The sequence below is a fragment of the Numida meleagris genome, chromosome 5 (assembly GCF_002078875.1).
Source record: "Numida meleagris isolate 19003 breed g44 Domestic line chromosome 5, NumMel1.0, whole genome shotgun sequence".
NCBI lineage: Eukaryota > Metazoa > Chordata > Aves > Galliformes > Numididae > Numida > Numida meleagris.
In genome coordinates, this window is record NC_034413.1 from 19,997,225 (window position 1) to 20,024,176 (window position 26,952).

The following is a 26,952-nucleotide window of genomic DNA, read 5'->3' on the forward strand; positions in this document are numbered from 1 at the left end:
CAATTTAAAAAGAAAAAGTCAATTCTTAGTATATATTCATGGCATTTAACAGCTTTGAAATGAAATGGCAGGACTAGCAGGTGGGCAATATCGCTAGCCTGTCACTGGGCAGACCTGTTCCCTGGGAAATGGGACACATGCTTTGTACAGGAGCTTGGCAGAGCTGCAGAACCACCATCACATCCTTTGGAAGAGAGATCCTGGGACGCACTGCTCACTGTGGGGGAGGTTCTCACACCTCACAGCAAACAGAGCTAGGGTATCTAGCTATCCCTCACTCCTCTTTATGCCACTGAACACATGATATAAAAATGCTTTTATTCTAGCCTTGGTTTCCATATTGACAGGAGAAGGACAGAGCCTCACACTGCCTTTCTTGTCCTGTTCTATACTAACAACAGTATGTCGACTCCTTGCCAGTGACTTCGTGGGACCTCAGGATATGGATGTCCTGAACTCAGTAGGATGCTTCAAATTCCTGCCACCTCTCCTGTCCTACAGCTCCTGATTTCTTCAGTTCTCATCCCTGTCTACGAGGCCGTCTCACTTCTCCTGGGAACTCAAGCTCTTCAAGGCTCCTGAAGCACTGCTCCATGAAGGCAGCATGCCTTGGGCATCACTGGAGCCAGGTGGCATGGGCCACCCCTACACTGCATGGCTCATCACTGCCAACTGGTTCAGATGCAGTTGGGTAAGAAACACCTCTTGAAACCTTCCTCACCTTCTCTCATATGCCACACACGTGAAAGCTTCGTGTTGTGAAGCTCTCTCACCTCCTGCGTTGTGTTTATGACAACAGAGTATTTCACCGTATGTTGTTATTTTTCCAGGATAAAATGCTCAGCAAAGCCAACAACACTAACCCATCTAAAACAAACACCAGGGAAAGTAACTATACTGCTTCTTGTTTTAAAAATTATATTAAACCACTGTGTAGGTTTCTCTCCCTTACCAGAAATGTGACTGTGTACAGCAACAACACATGAGCGTGCTTTACTTGGGATACAGGCATATTTTTGGGGAGCATCTGCTGCCCCTCCCAGCACAGCTAGAACACTCTGAGAGCCACATGTTGCTCACCCAGTTGTGCTCACAACGAGCCTTCCATAGCAGTTAAAAACTTCTCTCAAAATCTTTCTTACTTGCGCACCCACACTCCAGCAGACATGCTCCACTACATTCAGTCCTTCTAACCACCTACTTGGCTGGCACAGCTCTAACACCAGGAGGCACAAGAACAACAACAACAACAAAAGTACTACCAAAACAGTTCATCATCCCTACATTCTTCCCACTTTTAAGCCTGTTGTTATCATCTGATAAATAATATTAGAAGATTTTCCACGAGCTTAAGACAGACATAAGGGTTTTTATATCATAAGTGAGGGTTTTAACAACTACCTCCACCAGAAAAGAAACCACTTGTGAGACAGATGCTTATTTTGTAATGTGTATTACTGAACTGAAAAAAAATTCTTCTGAGTCAGGGAAAAGATCAGTACACAGATGAGGCCAGAAGTCCACTGTAAAGATTCCCACCAGGCTTTTTTCCAAACTGCTAGTACAGTTAGAAGCAGAGACAAAAAAACAAGCGGATTTTATACAAAGCGATATCATATTGATAATTTTGTAACAGCGAATGGAAAATAGTCAGAGAGCTCTTCACACAAGCCTTATAATGATCTTTAAGTATTATCCAAAACAACTTCTGTGTTATAATCTCAGAAGAGCAGAGTCTGGCTTGTGTAGCACACAACAAGACCCAGCCCCCATGAGGAGCCATAGACTGTAAACATAAAGTATATTACACTCTATGTTCTGCTGGAGAACCTGAGACACAGCAAATCTTGTTGAAGGTCACACTGCAAGGCAGCAGATGAATCAAGATTAAAAAACCTCTGTTTCCCAGACTCTGACTGGATTGAGCCTGCATGCCCAAAAGGCCCTCTCTCATGACAGAGCTGGCTTTGGAAGCCAGCTCAGCTAGCGACAATAAGATGTGCTTGCTTCACTGCAGACAACCAATCACCGTTCTGTTCTGTCTCTACATACTGTTAAACTCTAACTGGAAAAAGGACAAGAGGAGGAGAAATTACCAGGGGAGGAATTACAAAAAATACACAAATGGAATTCAAATGGATTTTTTTTTTCCTTTTTCTTTGTGTGTGTTTCTGAATCGATAACTGAACACATGACCTCTCTGCACAGAATGCAGGATATAGATCACAGTTCCAGTCTGAGTCAATGAGGACTGCCAGCGTGGCAACTCAATATCCAAAAACACATGCCACCTGTTAGAAGCAAGCAGGGGAACGGCCTTTGGAACTCCACAACAAGCCTTTCCCACCCCATTGCCTCTGCATAAAAGGCACTGATGTTACCATCCTCACCTGGCACTAAGCTCTGAAGACATGCTTTCACTGCAGAGGCAGTAGCAAAGAGAGGCAGAATTCAGCAGGGCAGACACAGGTTAGAGAGAAACACACAATAAATACTGCGTCTTTTTATGAGGTGATTCCGTATAAGACACACCACATAAACAGCTCCAGGCATATCAGTTGTGATGTAAAGCAGTCTTCATTCTAATCCTGCACCATAAATCCATACAAAACACTCCACTCTGAGTCCTACATTCTCAATTTTTACTGAGAAGACCAAGAACTGCAAGTCAGCGTCTTCCCAAAAAACTCACATCCTTCTAGTTTTCGATCCCGTCAGATGAAATAGAATAATTAGACTATTTGGGATTCCGTGATAGATCCACGATCTTCATGTGTTAGACAAAACGGAGTTTTTACAGGAGAAAACAATGTGAAGACGGACTTAAAAGCTCAGTACTCCATGTGTTACCTGCAGAAACTTCCAAGCAAGTGCCTTCTGAGTGGAACAGGTAATCTAAGCACCACTGTAACAGTAAGAACACAGTGTATTGATCTGTGCGAAAGCCTGGCAAAGTACTATATTACTTTTACGATTCTATCCCCAAAGTGTCAACCTGGAGAATGCTTCTCTGGTTCACTCACTCACTCACCTCTCTCACTTCATTTTTAGTATTGAGCTCAGCCTCAGTTTTGCAAAGAGCTGTAGCTTCAATTTCCTGGTTATCAGTTTAAATACAAAAATCACAAGACAGCTGGATTATTCTGTAGAATAAGGATGAAACTGGAGTCTTAAGATGGGCTGCCACACCTGCAGTGCCCAGCTGAGGGGCAAGAGGGAGAGGAAGCCCCTTTGCTGGGCACTTCTGAATCACAGCAGTGTTTTGATAACAATGACTCCATTCAAGCCTCTTGTGAAGCTCCCAAACAAGCCCCCATTTGTTACATGGGTGATCTCAAAAAATAAAAAAAAAAATAATAAAAATAAAAGGCCTGTATCAGATTGCTGCTCAAGAATCTGTCAGCTCTGATCTCTTTAACAAGGCTTCACAGCCAGAGGGCATGCCAGCTGGCACAGCATGTGTTAAGCTCTTTGGGGACCACATTAGCTGGTTTAGGTTCAAAGAAAAAAAAAGTAAAAAAAAAAAAAACCTAGCATGATTTATATTAAAAGGTAAGAGAAATGTCAGAAACCGCTCGTAACTCAAAATACAAAGCTCTGAAAAATCTGCACTGAAATAAACAAACAAACCACCACCCACCTCACTGAAAATTAATCCCTCTCAAAGGAAAAGAAAATACCTGGCTCCTCTTTTGAGATCGAACTCCTTGGAATTCATCACCACAAAAACTTCAAGTTTAGAGCTAAGTTAAGGTTTTCTTCCAATTCTCTTATTGCAAGCTTACCAGGACTGTCTGAGTGAAAATTGCAGGAGGTGGCAGTCAGAAAGCACAGTAAGGATTAATTATTTTTCTGGTGCAAGGACGCAGGCTCAGTGAGCTCCCGTCCTACCAGGAAAGCATCACTATATCAGAGAGCATCAGTTCCATCATAAGCTACCTCGCAAATCACCAGTGTTAAGACAAATGCTTTATAAAACTTAGAAGCTCTGTTTCCTAGTGATATACAGTGTCAATGTGAAACATAAACCATTTTACAAATTATCAGCTGCTAAACCACTTGGCAACTGATGTGATATGAAAGCAAGATAATAATCAGAATTGTGTGGTTTCAATATCTGATTTGCAGATATTTCCAATGCTCTGAATTATGGTGGGGATTGGTACAAAAACTTAGTACTCATCCACAACCAGAGACAAGAGTATCTATATATTTTCTGGGGGCTGCTGATACACTCATGCCAAGGCACATGGAAGATAGTGGATGTCCTGTGACACCTTTATCGAGAACTTCTGTCATTCAAGCTCCCCCTAGCTGAGCCACAGAAGGTTTTACTATCCCAGAAAACAGTATCGTGTGTACATTTCCACAGCTCTTTTATTATTCAGAATATAACCCGACTTTCTGGAACACGCAGTGGCAAGACCTTGTCTTTGTCTAAAACAGCTCTAATTCAGAGGTCTTTCTCCTACGCTTCCTGTGAGACAGTTGATGCTTTGGGCACCAAAGGGACTGGAGTAACTGAGTTACACAGTAATCAGAGAAGGAATCTGATTCATTTTCCAACCCATTCCATTTTAATGGCGTCATTGTGACACAGAATTCCTCCTTTGCCTGCCTCCTCCTGGGACACTGCAACCTCTCCCTTGGCTGTAGTGATTACCCACGCGTCAGGCCTGCAGGTACTGCTCAGCTCTCTTGTGAATGTGAAGGATCTGGTAACGTCAGCAGACCATGGTGAGCCTTCAGAAAAATGAGGGGTGGCTCATTTTAATCTAATATGTGGCTGTATTCCACATATTAGATTTAAAAAAATACTATGGAAGTTACAGCCACGTTGTAATGTAATTGCCAGCCAAACTCATGTCTGGGCTCTGGACGTGTGTTTCAGCTAGCACTCACTGCCAGTCAAATTCTGTGGTAAGACACTGCCCAAAGAATTCCAAACTCAGATCAAAGAGGCAAAAAACACCAATGGTGCCTACTCTGCTCCTACAGACACACTCAGAGCCTCCAGGCAACGCTGTGCTCTACTTAGACAAGTCTCCATGTAGGGACAGGCCTCTTCTGGTACAGACCTGTGGTAAGGAGGAAAGCTGCCAGCTGGCCAGCTGTCAGCCTGATAGAAGAGAAGACCTGTGTGATGAAGTAGTAATTACTTTTTTTTTTTTAATTATCCCCAGACAGGTGTGCAACTTCACACCTTCTGCAAGAGCAACAAAACGCAGATCTGAATAAATTAAAAAAATAAGCCAAAAAAACCCCAAACCCACAAAAAACTTCAGCCTTCAACAGTTGTTACCTACTGAACACAAACAGTCCACAGCTTGCCAGCTGCACACATTCACTGGAACTGAAAGACTGGCACTGGAAGAGCTCACAGAAGGCTGTGCTTTCCACGAGCTGAGGGGAGGTAACTGCTCTGCTCCTGCCATGCACCTGCTCACAGGAGAGAAAGGAGGCACTTTCCTCAGAGATAAACAAAGGGGCATCCCTAATTCTTTCTTTCATATGCCACTGAAGTTCTAAGACTCAGCTATTAGCCTACCACAAAAAAAGTTACCATTTTAATGGGGACTTAGCTTTCTGTCTGTTTTGTGCCTCTTCTGACATCTCCATCTATACACTCTCTGCCCTTATCTCTTTTCCCAAAACAGCCAATGATATGAGATGCCAGCCACTTGGCAGCTGGGGGATGGAGAGCTGGAGTTACCACAGGTTCAAAGCCTGCCACACAAGGAGTGTTCCAGTCGCACCTAGGGGATAAATTAATATCTCAGTCACTCCAAATGGTGGGAACACACCATCTTCAGCATTCTCTCACCTCAGTGATCAACGAATTTGCTCTATCATGGCAGAATATTTTCAATGCAACTGTAAGAACAGGAAATAAATGTAGTTCCTTCCGCATTAGATATGGATATGGATCTAATTTCCATTCCCTCATGTGCCCTGCTTATCACAATTCAGATAAATGACCCTGCTGCTGAAAGCAAAATGTCTTCCCCGCTGTCTTCTCCTCAGTAACTTAATCCAGTGAGGAAATATAGTCAAAGTGCAGCGAAAACATGACAGCTCAGATTTGAAGTGCCATAGAATCATAGAACGGCCTGGGTTGAAAAGGGTCTCAAAGATCACTGAGTTTCAACCCCCCTGCTGAGTGCAGGGCTGCCAACCACTAGACCAGGCTGCCCAGAGCCACGTCCAGCCTGGCCTTGAACACCTCCAGGGACGGGGCATCCACATGTCTTAACATAGAAATGTATATTATGAAAGTTCATTTGCAATATTTAAGTAGCCTAGCCATTCTTTCTTTCAACTTCCTAATACTTGAAAAATTTCACCTCAATTAGCAAGAGGCTGATCCACATTCAATTGCTTCCTCCTGTCAGTCAACACATAGGAGCTAGTCCTTTCCAGCCTATTTTATCTATTAACATATGACAGTAGGGAACAACTACAATCAGTTTAATACCTTTATGCTGAAAGCTTGTCCAAATTAATACCAGAAAGCTGTAAGCAAGCTCTACGAAAGCATAAAGCATAAGGAAAGGCTCTTTTGCTCACCTATTCTTGTGTATTTGCACCAAGATTCATGCGGGCAGAATTTGTTGGGCTTCTAAGGAGGATGTGTTCCCTGACTCTGTACAGTGGCTCCCTCCTTCCCCGCTTGCCTCAGCTCAGGTCTTCTATTCAAGAGACTTCCATTCAATGTAAAGCTAAAGGTCCACCTCCTAGTCTTTTTAGGCTGGTTTGGAGGCCTGGTCTTCAAAAGACAGGAACAGATGCAAAGTGCTCTACTGCCGTCACTAAGCCTTCATGCTAGCCTTTGCCATGAAAAACATCAACTGTTTTTCACATGGGTTATGGCAGGAATGGATCCTGAGGGAGAACTCTGTAAGGAAGATTGTCGGGGCTTGACATACTCTAGCAGACTCTGAATGCCTTGACCAGCCTCCATATACTGACCTGCGAGCTGTACCTGAGTTCAGGCAGTGACCTGAACTGTATTACATGTATGCTCTGCCTTGCTGACCTGGGTTTGGGTGTATCTGGTGCCTTATGGACTCACCTAGTGATCACTGGACTCTAGGCTGAATCTGGTGGCATCTCTAGTTGTCTTGAGTGCATAGTGCACAACTACAACCTCGTTGCTGAGGATGCTGCCCATATCAGCTTCTTATTCTACTCAGCTCCTGTCTCCTCTTCCCTGGTGGAGCAGCCAGTGCTTGCTGCTCCCCAGCAGTCACAGAATCACAGAATTGTAGGGGCTGGAAGGGACCTCTAGAGATCATCAAATCCAACCCTCCTGCCAAAGCAGGCTCCCTAGACCAGGTTGCACAGGTAGGTGTCCAGGCGGGTCTTGAACGTCTCCAGAGAAGGAGACTCCACAACCTCTCTGGGCAGCCTGTTCCAGTGCTCCGTCATCCTCACTGTGAAGAAGTTCTTACGCGCATTTGTGCAGAATTTCCCATGCTTCAGTTTGTGGTTGCTTCCCCTTGTCCTATCGCCATGCACTGCTGAAAAGAGTCTGGCCTCATCCCTTTGCCTCCTGCACCTTAGATATTTAAAGACATTGATCAGATCCCCTCTCAGTCCTCTTTTCTCAAAGCTGAACAGACTCAGGTCGCTCAGCCTTTCCTCACAAGCGAGGTGCTCTGGGCCCCTTATCATCTTTGTGACCTTCCGCTGGACTCTCTCCAGGAGATCCCTGTCTTTTTTGTACTGGGGAGCCCAGAACTGGACACAGTACTCCAGGTGAGGCCTTATCAGGGTAGACTGGAGTCCTTACAACCTTATGACTCTGCAGGAGCTCATACAATTCATATTCATACAATTCATACAATTAATTTGCAAGTGACAGCAGGAGAGAGTTTTTCTAGAGAAACAGGGTGATAAGGAGTTGTGGCTATTGTTAGACTTCCCTGTTTTAATGTGGGTGGAATTATTTAATTTTCTCTCAAACCATCTGTGTTTGTAATTGTTACACAATCACAGAAACACAGGCAATGCACACTTATTTCCACATCACAGTTTGCACTACACCACGCTCACTATCACTTTTAAACAAGAATTTAAATACCCCACCTTCAGCTTCCCCTTGTGGAAACCTTACTTTTTAGACAATCAATATGGAAAAATAAAACTCATGATTTCAAAATACATATGCCGCAAATGTATTAATTCATTTTAAACTGTTACTGTAATTATATGTCACTAGTTCTTTACCTTCCTCCCATTTTATAGACTTAATTGCTAAAGAGAGTGCTGAGTTCTTACATTTTTAATTAGTCAACTGATTACGAGCAGAATTTCTTTCTGCTTTGAAGCTGCATCTTTAGAATACTCCTTCATGCAGAATAAGTCCAGGGCCTCATTAACATCCTAATTAACCGTACTGACAAATTCAGGAACAGAAGCTGCCATATTTGCAATCAAATGAACCCTTTGATAAAGCTGAAGTTTTGTCAAGAAAGCTCAAGATCTTTGAGCAAGATGTACATCTCAGTTAGAAATTGCTGCTGAAGACAAAAGAATTGAGGTACAGAAAACTATTAGATGCCCACATATAGGTTTTGGAGACGAAATAAGCTATGTTGGAGCCTTATCCCCAAAATGGATAGGTAGTAAAATTTCCAATAAAATTCACCAAGCTACTAAAAATCTGATTGCTTTTTCATTGTTAAAAAGGAGACTATTTTTGTTTCGAATATTTTTTCATTAAGAAATTTAGATTCCAAGTCCAATTTTTGATTCAGATTATATAAAAACTTATGCTTAACCTTTTGAGTCAGACTAACTAACCTAATAACTGACCTAACTGAGTCAGTCTTGTATGTCACTATGCAAGCTTGTATGAGTATCTATAAGATAAACTTAAATACGGAAATATTATCATTTCACACATAACAGTAAGCTGTCAGGTCAGATAATAACAGAAATGGGACTTAAGAAAATAAAAGCACTCAGAACACCATTTATTATGAAATTTAGTTTAAAGCAACAGTAATATGTTCAAGCGTTCAGCTTTTTGTTTCCCCCTTAATAAATCTTGGTTCAAAAAAGTGAATTGAAAACATGAAATTCTGACAACTTTTTTTTTTTAATTGATCAGATTGCTTTTGCACTCAGTTGGACTGGAAAGAACAGGATTGCCAGAAAAATGAAATTACCTGCAGCAGAAAGACAAGAATTCTCTGCAGCCTGTTCAGTGAGGTGCTCAGTGGAAAGGAGAACCCAATTCTCTTAGTCTAGCCTGATAGAAGGCATTCAGCCCAGAAAATGCACTTCAAAAATCCAACCTACAGTTATATCAATATGGTGGGTCCTGTTCTTTTCTGCAGAAGTTTTTGTGGTAAGATTTGTTACATACAAACAATGACTTGAAAGTGCTTTATAGACAGTAAGAAGATACATCTGCTTGCATGCCTGCAAGAGCTTGTCCATGCTGGGAAAGCAACAGCCATTGCTCCAAATTGACTACTAGCAGTGAAGCCGTGCTGTGACTATCCTATTACTGAACACCAGATTTGCCCATAGCCTTGTATTTTCTACCTCCATTTCACGCAAGTTGGCAAACACAGCTAAACTCTGCCTATACAAAGAGGCTAGCTGATGCCACATGCTGTAATACAGACACTAATTTTCACAGTCTAGCAATTACCTTAAGATAAAGCATGGCTGCTCTTTAATAGCATATGGAAAACTGAACGATAAATTAATGAAAAATTCTGCACTCAAATGGTAAGGAAAATTTATTAGTAAATATTGTATAACGACCTAATGTAAACAATGCACCAAAAATAATGGCAAATATACTCCTTATCCTGCAGTATGTCTTATCTCACAATAAGAAACATGACCCAGAACAACAAATACAGGAATGAAAGCACAGAGAGACAATTAGTCAGGTAAACAGCTTAGAAATTATTGCTGGAAGAAACAGGTTTGCAAGAGCAGAGAGAGAGAGGGAGGATTTGGCAGCAGAGCTGGGAGACTGTTCCAGGAATAGGAGGCAGCACACAACAAAACGCAAAGCTGAGAGTAGGAGGAAGAGATAAAGGGAGGAGTGTACAAGGAGTCAGAGGGGAATAGGAGAAAATGACAGTTCACATTGCTTAAGGGGGCACAAACATAGCAGCTAAAGACAAATTTTGTCTCAGACATTAGGTCTAGTTTGCCTACTTTTAAAAAACATGGGTTCTTTAATAATCAAAAGCAGCAGGAACTGAAAGACTGAACATCTACAAAGATGAGTTTCCAGCAGGAATACACTAGCATGCTTACAGCTAACGTATTTAATGCTCATGGAAGAGGGCTCATAAAGTCTGCAAGCGTAAAGTTCACCATGTCTTGCAATATCCAGGCACACCAGAGCATTTCATCCATATCCTGACTAAAACCACTGCTGCTTTGGTTGTGAAAATGTACTACGCTTGCAGTACTAACTGCATTCATCTGTTTCTTTTGTCCAGGGAGAAGCACTGGAGAAGAAATGAAGCCAGAGACTGCATCAAGCGGGAAAGTTGCCTCCACTGTTCTTACAGTGCTTTCTGCCCTGTCAGCTGAGATCATTCCCCATACTGAGACAAAAGCAGTGTTAGCAAAGTGCACCACCTCGCACCTGAATTAAAGAATACTCACACTAAAACACGATAAATGCTGAAATTGCTCGTTTATATTGAAATCTAAAGTAGAGATGTGCTAGCTAAGCTCAGCGAGATAACAGACACTTTATAGTTTTCAGATCACTTAACGCTAAAATCTTATGCACAGTTGTGACGGGAGAGAAACAATCACATTTAGAACATTCAAGTAATTCAAACTTGACTTTGCAGCAACACTACAGCTAAATAATTCATGCTTTTTAGGAGCCCTGAATTAGATTAACACTGTACTTAAATAAAAGATTGTTTCCTCTTTTTCAACTATGCCATGAAAAGGGAGAACAAAAGCAGCCTGGGTATCCAAACTGAATTTTCTTATCTTCTCTGTTGTAGGCAAAACACAAGTATTAAATAATTTTTAGCTACAGCAACTTTGAAGAGCTGTAACTGTCCTACTGAAAAATAAACCATGATAAGCATCTTTTGAAATTTTAGACATCATTTTTAAAGTTAAATATGCAGATTAATTTTAATTCTAATTATTTGGTCTACTTAAATCTGACATAATTAATTTGGTAGCTGGAATGTAAAAATTACTGCTTTTTGGAAGACATGCTCTGTTTTGGTACACAACAAAGAAATGAAGCCTCTACCTGAATTGCAAAACTGAGTCTGTATATGGATCTGGGTTAGTGTTTCTGCAATATGGAAAGCTTTGACTTTGCCTTCATTCTCACACAAAGCACTACATGGCTTGTAGAATATCTGTGACTGGAAGCCTAATGGAAAGCTCATTCAAAGGACCTGCTGACACCTTGATACTTGCAGCAAAGATCGTGCCCCCGTGCTTTTATGCCGATTTCTGCACACAGACCTCTTTGCCAGCCTGCACTGTCCCAACCTATTTATCTGACATGATCAAGCAGCAGCACGAGGCAGCAGCCTGCTGCTGGAGGAAACCCAGCCTTGCTGGGAGGATCCAGTTGTGTCCTCTCATCCAAACGTGGACTCCCCAGGGAACAGAGAGGAAAACTCCACTGCTGAGCCAGAACTGTTGGCTCCATGTTCAGGAGACCAATACCAGGAACTGCCTGCCAGGGAAATGTCAGCATCATTTTTGGCTTCTTTCTCTCCTAAGAACAGCTACAGAAGGGGCAGAAGGAAGAGGAACATTACCACAAGAGACAAGACAGGGTAGGATTTTGAAATCTTCAACTTCCTCTTTACACACTGGTCCATAAGAAGCATAAGAAATGGTTTCTGAGATCATTTGTAGAAACAGTGAGAACTCTTCACATATCTTCTGGCAGACAGGTAAATATCATTTTTAAAGCAAGGAAATTTGACAGTAGGACTGAATTCAATCCACTATTCCACTTTTAACTTGTGGTTACGCATTGCCCCCCCATCTGCAAAATGAGAACCATGTTAAACAAAGACTGTGAGCAGTGGTGCCTCAACAGCACTTTGTGAACATCTTCGAATGAATTCTTATCCTGATGTTACTCTGTAAAACAAACTTCCAAAATGCGATAAAGGTGGGATTGCTACCTGCTCTACTGTAAACATACCAGATAATGAGATTTGAGACAGACAGAAGGTGAAAAATCCTCTTGCAGTTCTCAATTAGAAGAATGACTTCAACTTGGCTTTGCTTGCTTACAGCACAGAAGTTGGTCAGTGAAAGGGGTGAAAATTATTTTCCCCTCCACTGTATTTGCCAAACACATACATTTCTTTTTTTATTGCTGCTGTTTGCGTCAAACAGGGGAATTGCACTCACCCAACAAGGGCCACCTCAGAGGTTAAACTACTGGCAGTGGCATTTAATTTATTGGGAAGGAGGATGACAGTGAATTTACTTTAGGTCAAATTGCTTATATGAAGAATCACCTTGGACTTTGCAAGTGCTAGGAATACAAACAAGAGGAGATATTTGAGTCCTCTACCTTTTTAGAGAGAGTTTCGCTTTCCTTCATGATCCTAAATAGATTGATGCCAATCAACAAACTTCATATACACAGGCTAAACCAATGCCACGAATGCCACCCCCAGGTACCCTACCACTTCAGAAGAGACTCCTCAAATTGTCTCCCCCACTCCTTATATAAATCCAAAACAGCAGTTGTATATACATCAGTGGGAGACACTGGGGGTGTTATGTGCTCTCCCACACTCACCATACATCCCACCCCTAGGAAACATTTGCCCATCACACAAATATATTCCACACTTGAATTTTCAGCATAAAAGTGCTTACTTTGACATGAAGCACGCAACACGGAGCGGTCACTAAGCATTGCAGAAAGGTGAGCTTCTCCATTCCGTCTTTTTTGGTTCTAAAAATGAAGGTGTCTGTATAACCTCAGCTCATACATAAGGCTATGAAAAAGTAACATTATGCATCCTTTGTTGCACAATACCTAACTTTACAACCTTTTGTTTGGAAGAATGCATCACACTGAATTAAAAGCAGCTTTTGAAACTGTAAGCAACAAAAATCCCTTCAAGGAATATTTTGCATTAAAGATGCCTTCAAATTCATAGTGAAAGACTCCAGTACCAGCTGTATTCTGAGAACAATGTGCGCTTGCTCTCTACCAGTCCTTGTGCCTGGCTTGCTGGCTCCACAGGGAGTTGGTTATTGCCCTAAGGGAGTATTAGATAATGAAGAGCTCAGAGTTTGTCTTTCGCTTCATGCCCGGGCTCATCCTAGTGCGTATAAGTAGGCTTAGTTTGCAAACTGTCTTTCTCAACCTCTTCCCCCTCCTGTTTTCCAGCAACCCAGCAACATTTTTTATAAATGAGCACTTCCAATTGCCTCTCTTGAAACATGCTTATTGAATCCATCACCTTATTTAGAGTGCTCCAGAGGACTGAAATGAGGTTCCCAGCTTTCAAATGCACTGAGTGACTTCATCATGAAGCATCACAAAACTGACATCTCACAGAGTAGTAACTGCTCAAGTACCTGCTCCAGTCCAGCAGCACTGCGCTACAGGTGGCACATCATCCTGCTAGAAGGAAATGCTGGGACTGGTGTGTGGAATGACATGTGTCAAGAGAGACACAGCTACACACTGAAGTGGTAATACTAGGCAGAATGGGAGCTTGCGCAATCAGACCTTAATTATGGTTTCAGGCAAATGGCTGCATCCACTCATGAAATGCTGTAACATTTTACTAAGCATATAAAATGGTTGTTTTAGGATGGAGGACAGCAGTAGGCTTAATGACTTTTCATTATACTTCATCTAAGAAAAACAGACTCGATACACAATTTCTGGACGGTTTAAAGCAATGGAGAATATTTTTATGAAAAGATCATTTATGTTTTTATAGCCATTTCATTCAAATCATCAAAGCAGAAAAGACATATGGGAGGTTGCCTGTCAATTCCAGCAGTGAGGTTAGACCCAAGTTTCCTAGAGTAATCAGCATGTGACCTGTGACAGGTTACTTCAGTTTTATTACTTGAACACATCTGTCAACTAACACCATTTAATTATCTTCTTGAGATTCTTGAATTTAATAGCATATAGAAAGGCCAAAGTCTTAAAATAAATACGATAACAGGGAAAAAATTCCATTGCAAACTCAAAGCAAATCACATCACTTAAGCAGAGAACGCCAACCTTCCTTGTATTTTACAAGCTGAAGCTAGGAAGTGAAGATGGAGGGCTGAGAAGGGAACTGGAAATAATGTCACCTCTTCACATAGTTGCATCATAGAGAAAAGTTGTATACTGCAGGAATAGCATTTAGGTAGTTACTTACAAAGCAGCCTAATCATCACTACAAAAAGAAGAAAAAAAATCCTAAGACTCTTAAGAGAGGTTCTGTGAAAAGTTTCTGGTCTGTGCTCCAGGCCATGCTCTTATGCTCTACATCTGCAGCCTTTGGCCACACTGCAGGAGCACCAATATCATCAGAGGGAACTTGACTGGTTAACTGAAGAACATTATTTAAAGGCTCAAGTTCTGTTTAGAGTGCTCTGACCAAGAGAAGGTTAGGAGGTCTTCATCCTTGAGCTTGAAGATCAGGAAATTTCTTAATGACCAGAACATCTTCGGTGTTCCAAGTGAATCATTTCCCAGGGAATTAAAAAATGAAAATCAAACACACTGTAACAAAATTATTTTCTTTTACTAGTTCTTGGTGAAAGAAAAAAGAACATTTACAAAATTTTCTAACTCTAATCTTTCAAGTTGCTAAATATTAGCTTAGCAAAACCAGCTTTGCTCTTGATATGCAAATGAGAATCTAGATTGCTGTATGAAAAACCACTAGGAAATGTGACTGCATTTGTCCTCAGGGAGCATATAAAACATCATCTGATTTTTAAAATATTCTGTCTGTAATGGCTCCAATCTTTACAAAGATTTCATCAGTTACCAGTATTGCTGATATCTGTTCACCTTCTAGTCAGGTATCCAAGACTGACTTAGAAGGGTCAACAGAGTATCTACCTTTAATAGAGAGTAAGCAGTAGCTTACGCAAAGGAATGCAGTCATACTCAGATTCCTTATACTATTCCCATGCATTTGAGCCACCAACTTCTTACAGGCCACATTTTAGAATCTGAATTTAACCCATTGGGAAGGGTTAAACACCCTATCAGGGGAGGGAAAGAGAGGGCAGAGGGAGAAGGAGAACAAGGAACTAACACAGAGCTTAATGACCAAGGAATGTAGCAGGCATAGCAGTGCAAGATACAAGCCCCGCCAGCTCCACTTAGTGCACTGCCTAACACAATCACTGAAGAACAGAACAGCTCCTCCATCCTCCTCTCAAAGCATGTTCCTTGCAGATGATGACTGGTTAAACACACAATCAAATAGCAAAGCATGAAGGCAAACAATGTTTTCCTGCAAACAATGTTTACAGTCTAGGTAACAATTAGATAAGGAATAACACAGATTAACACAAATATTCAAATTCCTACCTTTAAAAGCGATGCCCACAAGTGAAGTTCTCACTCGAAAGGGGTCTGGCAGTCAGCAAGGAAAGATATGAAGCCAAAGAGAAAGCAAGGAGAGTGGAAAGCCTGAGAGCTGCTCTCCACAAAAATCATAAATGAAGTAAGCTGGCCTTTCCCGAGAAGGGCAGCTGGGCTGCACACTTAGTGGATGCCTGAACTATTATCAGTAGCACTGCCTGCATTCCCTTTGCTCATTGTTGCCAAATCATTTTGTGAACTTAAGGATGCTGAATTTTAAATACACACAAATGGAAAAATGGAAGTAAATTCACGTTTAAAAAAAAAGCAGATCCATGCTGACCTTAACACACAACATTAAGCCCTAGCTGATATTTCATACTGCAGCTACAAGTGGGTAGTGGGCAAAGCACAGTCTCACATAAACAGCTCAAATGCACAGCTGCTTTCTCCCCATAAACTATCTTGCCTTGCAGCTCCCCTCTGGAAAGCTTCCACATCACTCCCTGAAATCCCAGGAACAATGAAGGGAAAGTAAGAGAAGCATGGTCCAGGATTCAGATTATCATGGCACACGGCAGATTCAAGATACTCCTTCAGGGTGGGGATACAGCTCCGTTCCTTCCTCTTAACATGCTGTGCATCTCATCGCAGTGGGGCGTTGAACTCCATTTGCACAGCAGACAATGGGATCTGGCAGCAGTTCAAAGGCATCTTAAGCAAAGTGACTGAACATGCTCACTGCTGCTGGGGCAGAGCGAGATGCAGGGCGCCCGCTCTCCTCGCCTCCACCAGACTGCACGGGCAGGTGCTGCACTGCTGGCAGATAGCTCTCCTTTTGTTCCAGCGGCAGGAGGATCAAGGGGGAAAGCAAGAAGGTGCTGCTACAGAGCATGGCAGCACTGAGACCCACAATAATAAGGTAGAGGCATGCGGGGTGGGGTGAAGAGGAGGGAGAGGGGGAAAGAAGCGGGTGGGAGAGGGAGGGTGAGCAGGGGAGAGGAGAGGAAGGCAGCCCACACAGCCAGCAGTGCCTGGCACCCTGACAGCGCGCTGCCGGAGTTTGTCTTCTGAAGCTGTCATAGCTTTATGGATGCCTTCAGACTGACAAGCTGACGAGGGAAACTACACTCTGCAAATGCATTCAGCAGCAGTAAATTGCTTCTCTTGCCCTAATGTGGCTCACAGTTTCACTCAGGGAACTGATCTCATTACCAGGAAAAAAAAATAAAAAGAAACCAAACCAAATGCACAGTAGCTAAGTATGCTCAGACACTATTATCGGAATTTGAGATGGGAATAAATCTGTGGATGGATACAAAAATCACCTGCTCCAGCACCACTAATAAAAAATTAACAGATTTAAAGAACAAATACATAAATCTGAGAACATGCTCTGTCCCTGTGGTGGAGGAGATGAACTCTCTTTAAAACCCTAAAAGGATGCCACAAGAAGGGTTCTGTATTTTAAAAGATAGCAGGCAATGGTACTTGGTGGAGCGGGGAGGCATGCAGGGTCCGTTAGAGGAAGCACAGCGTTTCTGGCCACACCACTGTGCTCTGCTCTCTGAAGACACAAAGCCAGAGGTAGGCTCAAAGCTCCATCCTCTCCCAGGCAGGGTTTGGGAGAAGATGGTTTTCAGCCAGGATGACACACTAGCACACTTCTCTAGAGGAGTTATTTTAACAGGAGCTGACAGCACACAGCAAACGCTTCTGTAATAAGACACTGCAAACTTAGAGCAATGGAGTGTTACAGGGTATTAGGGAGTGCTGGAAGAGGCTTGAATCTGATCGATTCAGTTGCTACCTCTATTATAAAGCAAACAAAGCACCTCCTTAAAATTTCCTCCTGACGCTACCAAGATAAAAAGAACAATCAGAAACAAGGGTCAGTTATTGAGCTCTTGTAGTTACCTCCTATGTCTTCACCTGTTTTTGCAAGATGTCTACCTTCTCACAGTTAAACTGACCAGGTAGCCACAATATACACTGCCTCAAAGACATTCATTTTCTACCATCTCATTGCTCTGGCAGAACAAGAACATGCCTTAGCCTTTAGCCTAAGGGCTAATGTGGTTTAAATTGTTTATTATAAATCAGGTGATTTTCCTTTTGAATTAACAATAAAACTAACTCAGAATGGGCACACTATTATGCATTCCTTCTGTTCTGTAATGGCACAATGATTTGCTCAATGTTGTTTCATCCTAGAAGTTATGTTACAAAAACACAGCAAATTATTCATTTAATGTGAAAACTGAAAAAAGCATTAAACTCTTTCAGATGGAAAAGCACACAGACATTAGGCTATTTATTGCTAAGTGGTGAATAAATGCCAAGGTGCTGAGAGACATAGATTACACACAATAAACTAGTGCTGCTGCTCTAATTAATCAGCACAAGTTAAAAGGATGCCGAGTACCTTTTAAAGATGTGGGTTTCACATGTAACAGAAGAGACAACTCTCTATTCTGCCTCATTTTAGAAAAACTTCTCACAGACATGTCAGGATAAAATGCAGCTTTGCAAGTCTCTTTATTTTGTGAACTGCAGATGGATGATGCTGGCAAATATTTTCAATTACACATAACCGAAAATCATTTAACACTGCCATCTATGCCAGTAAATGTATTGTTTCCATTCAAGCTACAGTACGCAAAAAGCAGATGCTGGACACCTTTCAGTACGCCACTGATCACAAAGATGGCAGTAAATACTGACTTCACACAACACGAGTAGTTTTTAAAATAACTAAGACTTCCATGAACAGCTTGCACCAAACATCTAACAAATTTTCTTCCTTTCTCTGGTATTTTCCAGGTTTTTTGGACACTTGCAGGTAGTCCTCTCAAATTTATTCACTTGGAAAATATTTGAGAGAAGAATTACTGCTGTTGCATGTACATGAAGACAATTTTTGCTCACTGCCTGAAGTAAAAACTTTTGCACTTCTCTCAAAGGCTAGCTTTCCTCTCCTCCATCCTCCCTCCTCAAAGCTCCCTCAGGTTCCCACTCTCTCCCAACTTCCAGGCCCATTCCATACTGTCCTTCAGATCAGTGGCCACGAAAAAATAAGTTCAGTGGCTTCCCTACTGCTAAGCATCACCTGCAGGCAAGCACATCAACTATATCCTCATACTAGTAGGCAGTGCTAATGAGATTTCAGTGATATTTTCGTAAACAGTCAGCCCTAACTACCCAGACAGGATGCAAGCTCAGCACCGCTTCACAGTGGCTCTCTCCAAAGAGCCATGGAAATACAGCAGAAAATGCTCTGCGTTGCTAGCAGTTAAAAAGACAGCCCATACTGTTGCACATTGTAAGTATACCCCCTCCCTTTCCCAGACAACTTCCACTGTCATGAAGATTAGGAAAACCACATAGGTCTCTCTGTAACCTCCCCCGAGCAGGCTATGATAAACATCAAGGCCTCTCTGACACCATTATGTGATCTTTGCCTTCACTAATCAATGTTTTTTTATAATTGCAGCGAGAACCGAGGCACAGCTGCAGAATTATATAACATCAGAGCAGTGGTTTTCCACCAAGGAAAGGTAACAAAAGTGAAGCCTATTACCAGTAGCTTTAATTCACTGCAGAGGTGTCAATATCAATATCTTTATTAGACTTTTTTTTTTTTTTTTAAGATCTGTGAATTAAAACAGATTCTAAGAGTAGATTTTATTAGGGCAATACTCAGGATAATGAAAGTAAATTCAAAATGTCTAGTCATGACTCAGAGAAAAGCCTGTCTTCTTTCACTGGCTGAAATCATGTGCCCATTGCAGCATTTCTGAAACAGCCCATTTATTTCCTCTATTTCTAGTATTCATAATCTGCTAAACTCATTTTAAAACCAGAAGAAATTACTAGGAGAAAGGGAGGACTCTAAAAGAGTCTCTATACCTAAACTAAGAATGGTGGTAGTTACAAAAATATTATCATCATTTACATCATTTCTCCTGATCAATATCATAATGTGTAAAGGCATAATTTCCAGAATGCTGGGTACACCCAACCCTCATACTGCATTCTCTATCAGTAGCTTAAAAGGGTGTATGGTATCACGGTAATTATGTTTGAAGCAATCTTAGTGTGTTAATAATCCAATCTTGAAAATTTAAATAAAAAAGGAGCAAAATCCCACTGTCCAAGCAAATCTCCAAACAGACGTATCTTGTTACCTGGTTTCATACCCCAAAGCAGATTTGATAATTCTCTCAGATACCTGTCATTTATTGGGTTATACTACAAGGTATTCACCTGGATCTTTAAGATGACTTTACATTGATAAGCTAAACAGATTTTTGATGCCCTGCCTTGTCAGATGGACATACGCTTTTCTGTTACAAGGTTTTCAAAATACTGCAGGTTTAGGACACAGGTTTGCTCACATTGCCTGAGTCTGTCAATGGACCCAACTCTGCCCACTGTGCTGCATCCCACCGGCAAGGGCATTGCCTGCAGTGGAGTCACCTTTGCCTCCTGGCTCTTGCTATGCCCTGACAAGTAGCTAGTAGAACACTTGTTGCAGGAACAGATTTAAAAATCAATAGAAACAATACTCATCTCTTCTGACAAGTGACCAGACAGGTCTTTTCTGGGAAGCCCTCCAAGTTGTCCATAATCACAACCTAAGTTGATTTCCAAGCCTTTAAGCATGGCCTTAGGACAGATCTCAGCAGTTGGTGAATGCCTTAGCCCAGTAATGGATCAACAGTTTTAATGCCAAAACTAGAAAATATAATCTGAGAAACAAATACAGTTTTTTATTATAGAAGGACATGAATAATGACTTTGGTTTCACTTAATGGAAGAAAGTCAAAGAAAAGAAGATCATCCATTTACAGAAGAAAACTTAAAGGTAATGCGTTACTTTTCCTCCTCCATGTTAAGGTAGAACAAAAGCTCCTGATGTACTGAACACAGCAATCCCTAGCCATAACATTATAGTCATTTAAAATACATGATAAGAAGGGTGGAAATAGCTAGAGTCAAGCCATTAAATTGACAAATAGATGGTACATTTAGAAGACAGTAAGTGAACCTACCAGAGCACCCTAAGTCATGCCCTTCTGCTCTGTAATTTTTTGTCTTTCTTCAGCTGTGTTCACATCTTTTCATCTCCCAGAAGATCTCCAAAGCCCACTTGGAGATAAGGAATATTAATATGGAGGAAAAAATAATGAGGTTAGTAGGTGTTGCTATGCAGGTTGCTAGCCTTATATATTCTTTAAGTAGGCACTTGGAAGTTCCTACAATTTGAAACAGTTCTATCTATTCCTTTTTTTTATTCGTCTTTAATACTCAGCAGGCTCATCTTTAAAAATTATATAGATAGCAACTGGCAAAAATCCATCACTCTAACCTGCCAGTTCTCTTAAACTTCAGTCCAATAAGCCAATTAAAGTATTTAAGATCTGATCCTGTCCAAGCACTAGAATTCATCTCTTGCATAAATGTGGCATGATGTCATGATGACACATCATCTTATACTAAGCATATCAGCCTATTTCTGGAGATGTTTCAATGACAGAATGTAATTGATGAGATTAGATCAATTCTACAAGTTTCAGAGGAACCGGTAACCTGTTCCAGACAAGGAGATGAAGAACTGGTGACTGCAAAGAAATACTTAGCAGACAAGTCCTTAACAGATCCAACTGATGGGACAAAACAAGCATAGTTAAGAAAGGTAAAAAGACGAAGAGTAATGGAAACGAAAGAAGTAATTTGTCCATCTGCTTCATCTATGACAATAAAGAGTTGAGAGTAAAATTTTTAGGAACTTAAAGGCTTACATAAAGTTTTTTGAAAAGTAAGAAAGTAAGCTTTTGGCTTTCGTGAAACTTTCTCTTTCTGTCATTTGTGTATGCAATACCACTGGCACAAGCAGCTCACTGTAGGAAACATTAAAACATTAATCAGTAAGAAAGTACTGCTAAAACAAGGGCTGAACTAATCATAGGTTAACACAAAGAAAGCCCAAAGTCCACTTCTAAAATAATAACCTACAGTTCCCAGTGCTTCTGCTTTCAAATACAATCAAATGGGTTCTGCATGGCCTACCTGGCTATATATCCTACTGGGCTCCTTTCCACCTGCTAATGTTTCTATATCTCTGCTTCCATACCCTGCCCTTTGTGTCAAAGAAAATATAGTCACAGTGGCAATTTATTGTGGTCATCTCTCAAATCAAACATTCTTCTCCCTTTCCTCTTCTAATTGTGTCGCAAATAAACTGACATTCGTAGGATGTACAAGGGCTGCTCTGAAAGTAATGCCTCCTATTTTATTGTGTTGGTCCACAATAACAGAGGCAGATGGTGGTGGTACGGCAGTAGAGGTTCCTGCTAATATTGTTTTACATTTTGTTGCTGTGGCAGCAGAGGAGCAGTCTGGCAAAAATGCTGTCTGACATGGATGCATCTATGAAGAAAAGGTGTGTAACTGAATTCCTCCACGCAGAAAAAACGGCACCCACTGCCATCCATTGACGCTTACTGAACATTTATGGAGACCAAACAGTGGACGTGAGCACAGTGAGGTGATGAGTGGTGCATTTCAGCAGCAGCAACAGTAACACAGGGTCACCTCTGCTGGTGCAGATTTTTATGAGCATGGCATGCAGCTCTTGTTCACTGCTGGTGAAAATGCATAGCTAATGGTTGAGACTATGCTGAAAAACAGTGTTTTGTAACTGAGAATTCTCTCTATCAGACAGTGTTATTGTGCTCTTTGTATCTGGTGCACTTTCCATGGAAATAAATAGGAGGCATTACTTTCAGAGCGACCCACTTATAAAGAATGAATCCCATTAATCCCTCATTTATTACTTTTAAGGTAACAACTTCTTAATGTGACTATGACAGCAAATGTCCATGGAATTACACAACAATTCAAACTGGGCAGGATGCTGATTTGCTCATTACACTAATTCTACACCATCACAAATTTTTATATTATTTATTCTGCTTCTGCTTTTGAGTCTGCAGAATTAGTCCTAGCTCCTGTTACTCTACTCACCACAACGGTGTATTGGAAGTACAAGAATCTTTATCATGTGTTTCAAGACATTTTTTCTCCATCACAAGCCTCTGCAGTTTGAACTTTCCAAATCAACAACAAAAATTTTACAGGAGACAAAGTTTACTATTTAAATTGTACCTGAAAAAATGAGAACAGGGACACACCAGCTACATAGGACTTACCTCTTTTCCAACCCTCTGAAATCCTTTTATCAGATCTATGCCCAAGGATCCTTTTCTATGCCACCAGAAAAATCAGAGTTAGGAAGAGAAAGCATAGAGCTCCCCTGTAAGTGGGGATGGAAAGAAGTTCCCTAAGTAAAGTGGGAGCTACACATAGACCTGTCCCATACAAAATCTTTCATTACGACAACAGTATCAGACTCATCTATGGCTCCCTAGGATAATTAGGGTTAGAGTTCAGTTTCTGCTTGACAGATACAGTTTAGAGCTGTGGTGTGAGAAGGGTTCAGAGTCCTAAGTCCTCTTTTTAGTACACTTTCTCACTACTAGAGTTTCTGTACAGTGGAACTCAGCATTACACACTTGCTCCTGTAATTTCATTTTTAAAAATCCAGTCTACGTGCATAATGAATGCACTGTTCCATCCTCCCTTTTTCCATCCTCTAATTCTCTGCATAGCTGAAGCCATAACAATCTACTTGTATACAGCAATCTAAGATATCCTTGTGACAACTGAGATTACTCTTCGGGCATTTTGAGGAAAAAGTATTTCAACCAGACTTCTGGCAGACATAAAAACCCAAATCTTCTTTGTTGTTTAAGGCAAAGAATCAAGGAACCGTGAAATCATGACCTCATTATCTCTATTCTGCACCACTGATTGTAGGAACTTCAAGATATGATTGGCATTTTCAATGTACTGCAACACCTGAAAGCCATAAATACCCCAGGATCCTGATGCAAGTTTTGCATCAGGCACTGGGACAAGAGCAGTGCTTTCTTGCAAGAGTAAAATATTCAAGCATACGTGTTACATATACTGCACAAGAATTACCTTCCCTCACCATTCATTCATACAGACAGTACTGAGGAAAAGAAAGTGGAGCTCCTTCCCTTCAGCACAACATTTAGACCAAACCAATATTTCTATTTTTAATTACATTTATGATATTTCCTGTGGGTGTAAGTCATGAATGCAGTTCCAGTGTGCTGGGAGCAACATAAATATAATCACTCCCAAAGGGATCTTACAGCTGTTATACACGGGTCAGAGATTCTGTGAAATGCAAAATGTGAAATTTTAAAAGCTTTCTAGCCCACATCCTTCCCATTCCTTTTCAAAGTAAGAATTAATGGACACTGAATAACACTGCCCCAAATTTTGCCCACAAGGTACACAAATATTCATTCAAATAAAAAAATATTCAGCAATCAGCAAACACCCATTCCTATCTCACTGAGGAACTGCACAGAAATTCTCTTCTAATTCAAACCAACTCCACTGTCACTTCATGCTGACAACTGTGTGCATGAAGACAAGAAGCATAGAACTGTTTCCTCTACAAATCATTCTACGCTTGGGAAGGAGGAGTGTATAATCACATTGCTGTGTATAAGTCTAGCCTCTTCCTTCTACCAGATTCCTTACCTCCTATTTTGAAAAGAGACCACTCAAAAGGCCATAAACAAGCTTGTCCTCTTGTCAAATCTCAAGAGACAACAGCCCACAGAAACACAATTGATTCTGCACCTACCTCTAGTTACAATCTGGGGAAGAAAACACACTCATCACCTGCTTCTCTCAGGAATGATATTCTGTTTTAAAATAAATTAAAAAAGAAACAAGTCTTTAAACAGTGCTTTTGTCTCTCTTCCCCAAAGTTAGCCTCCATTAGTGTTTGTAAATATTTACTTAGCAGGAGTACCTTCGCTCTCCAGAACCAAGGTAATGATTACATTACACTAACCATGGCATAAGGACAGAACAAGGCCATTACAACAGCGTTGCTGGCACTAACCAGGCAATGACATCAGGTCTCATTTCAGCAGGCTTAGTTGTGCAGTAGTGAGAACGAGTGGGGTGAGATGAGAAATGACACGCATGGGAAAAGAAAAACAAAAAACAACTAAAAAACAAAAGACCTGGATTTAGAGGTAAACCACAAAGAAAAAACAACGTTCTCAGAACAAACAAATGTGGCTAAGCTGAGAGAACTAGACAAGCCGGTGTAGTTCTAATGGGATTTCTCACATTTGTTCATTACTATTGCTGCCTTTGAAACAGCCAACAAAGCATAAGGCACTACTTCTTTAGTCTTAGCCACAGCTATATCAGTTCAGTAAAACTTCAGTGGTGTGACAAGGTTTGTGTAGTCTAGTGCCAAAGCCTTTAGAAGAGTCAGGACCATTAGGTATACAGTGAAACAAAAACAAACCTCCAAAGGACTGAGTTACACCCTTTCTCCACCCCTCTACCTGGCTAGTGATCACACAGATGCAAGTTACTTTGTGAAACTAACTGAAGCTCAGGCCACTTCTGTGCCAGCACGCAGACATGAAAAATGCACCAGCTTGCTGGCAGGGAGCCCTCAGTGGAATTGACAAGACTCATGAAGAGAGCTTAGATTAGAACACAGCTGGGCTTAGGAGGTTGGTTTTATTGTGCCCATTGGATAGCCTCTAAAGGCAGATCTTCTGCTCCAGCAGGGTACCAGATACACAAGTACTCTGTTGCAGATTTCCAGTTCACATAGACCTAGATTCAACAGACACGCTGACCTTTAAGTTTCCAATTATCTTTAATACTCTACAGCCAATTAGTAAACAAATAAGAATAACACTTGTGCTGCCTGTGAATATAACCAAGTGCTCTCAGTTCCCTGCTTTCCCTGCATTTAAACTGCAAATTTAAAAAAGAAGCAAAATTTTCTTTTTTCCTTTCTGTAGGTTAGGTAAAGATTAGTTTAGAAAAGCACTTATTTTTTTCCCATCCATCCACAGTACAAAACCTTTCTCTTTTACTGTGATCCATAGAATCACAGAATGTCCTGAGTTGGAAGGGAACCACAAGGATCACTGAGTCCAACCCCTGGTTCCACACAGGACCACTTAAATTCTAAACCCGCTGTCCAAACGCTGCTTGATTTCCAGCACTCAGGGCTGAGCCCACTGCCCTGGGCAGCCTGTTCCATGTCCATAGCCCTCTGGGGCAGAACCGTTCTCTAACTCCCACCTGCCCTTCCCTTGGCCCTGTCGCTGTCCCAGAGAGCAGAGCTCAGCGCTGCCCCTCTGCTCCCTGTGAGGAGCTGCAGCCGCCATGATGGCTCCCCTCAGCTCCTCTGCTCTGGGCTGAACAGATCAAGGGACCTCAGTCGCTCTTCACACACCTTGCCCTCCTTCACTATCTTCATAGCCATCCTTTGGGTGCTCTCTAATAGCTTTCTGTCCTTCTCATGTAGTGGAACTGACACGCACTCAGTGCTGGAGGTGAGGCTGCACAGCGCAGAGCAGAGCGGGACACCCCCTTCCCCTCGCCTGGTGCACCTCAGGGTGCGGGGCCCTATGGCTGCCAGGGCACACTGCTGACTCATGCTGTCAACAAGAACCTCCACATCCCTTTCTGAGGGCTGCTCTCCAGCCTCTTGTTCTCCAACCTGTACATGTAGCCAGGAGGGGCCTGTCCCAAGTGCAGAGTCTAGCACTTGCTCTTATTAAACCTCACGTGGTTGGTCATGGCCTGGCTCTTTAGTCTGTCAAGATCTGCAATTCTTATGCATTTACACTGGAACATTTGGAAGGCATAACGCCTTCACAAATCTTAATACATAAGGCTAAACTTCAAAACAGTTAGATGCAACAACAAAACATCTACAACTATGCTACAAAAGGGGCAAACATTTGATGTCACTTTAAAAGAAATAGACATCTAAAGAAATGTTTTTCACAGAACCATGACAATCTAGTGACACTTACCAAGAAAAAAAATTAAATTAATTACTAGTAGAATTTATACTATGTCAGTGGATAAGACACTCATATGTCTACCACCTCCCATTGTACTGGTCAAGACCAACACAAGGAGATAAACCAACTCTACTGACAAGATTTGTTCCCCATAGGGCTGTCCCTGATGTGTCGCTGTGAAGTATCCTGTGCATCCTGGTGCAAACTATTACTGAAGTGGGCGGTGTGGACTAAGATGGAGCATCATTCTGGTCTAGCTGTCTTTATTCACTGAACAAGAGCAGACTTGAAAAAATATAAAAGGATCAGCCCTAAACTAGGTAGGTGATAGTCCCAGACCATGAATTGAGCAGCTAACAGTGGCACCATAGGCATCTAACAGTAGATCGCAAATGCTGGGGAGACTCAGAGGAACATGAGTTACAATTGTGTTTCTCTTCAGCTTAT

The 26,952-nt window shown here is 41.5% G+C and overlaps 1 protein-coding gene and 1 long non-coding RNA gene across 7 annotated transcripts in view; one reads left to right on the plus strand and one right to left on the minus strand.

Moving 5' to 3' along the window:
• The window catches only part of NDST2 (N-deacetylase and N-sulfotransferase 2), a 105,307-nt gene that overhangs the window by 24,312 nt on the left and 54,043 nt on the right, over positions 1–26,952 (minus strand). For 2 of the 6 annotated variants that reach the window (XM_021397752.1, XM_021397753.1), the window contains one exon: positions 24,297–24,357. The exons of the other annotated variants lie outside the window; for them this stretch is intronic. The gene's annotated coding sequence lies outside the window, so the exon portion shown is untranslated. The remainder of the gene's footprint in view (positions 1–24,296; positions 24,358–26,952) is intronic. 6 annotated transcript variants of the gene reach the window in all.
• Positions 8–15,537, plus strand: LOC110399308. Its single transcript, XR_002439098.1, has 3 exons — positions 8–4,737; positions 9,116–9,321; positions 10,476–15,537. It is a non-coding gene; the product is annotated as an uncharacterized LOC110399308 (long non-coding RNA).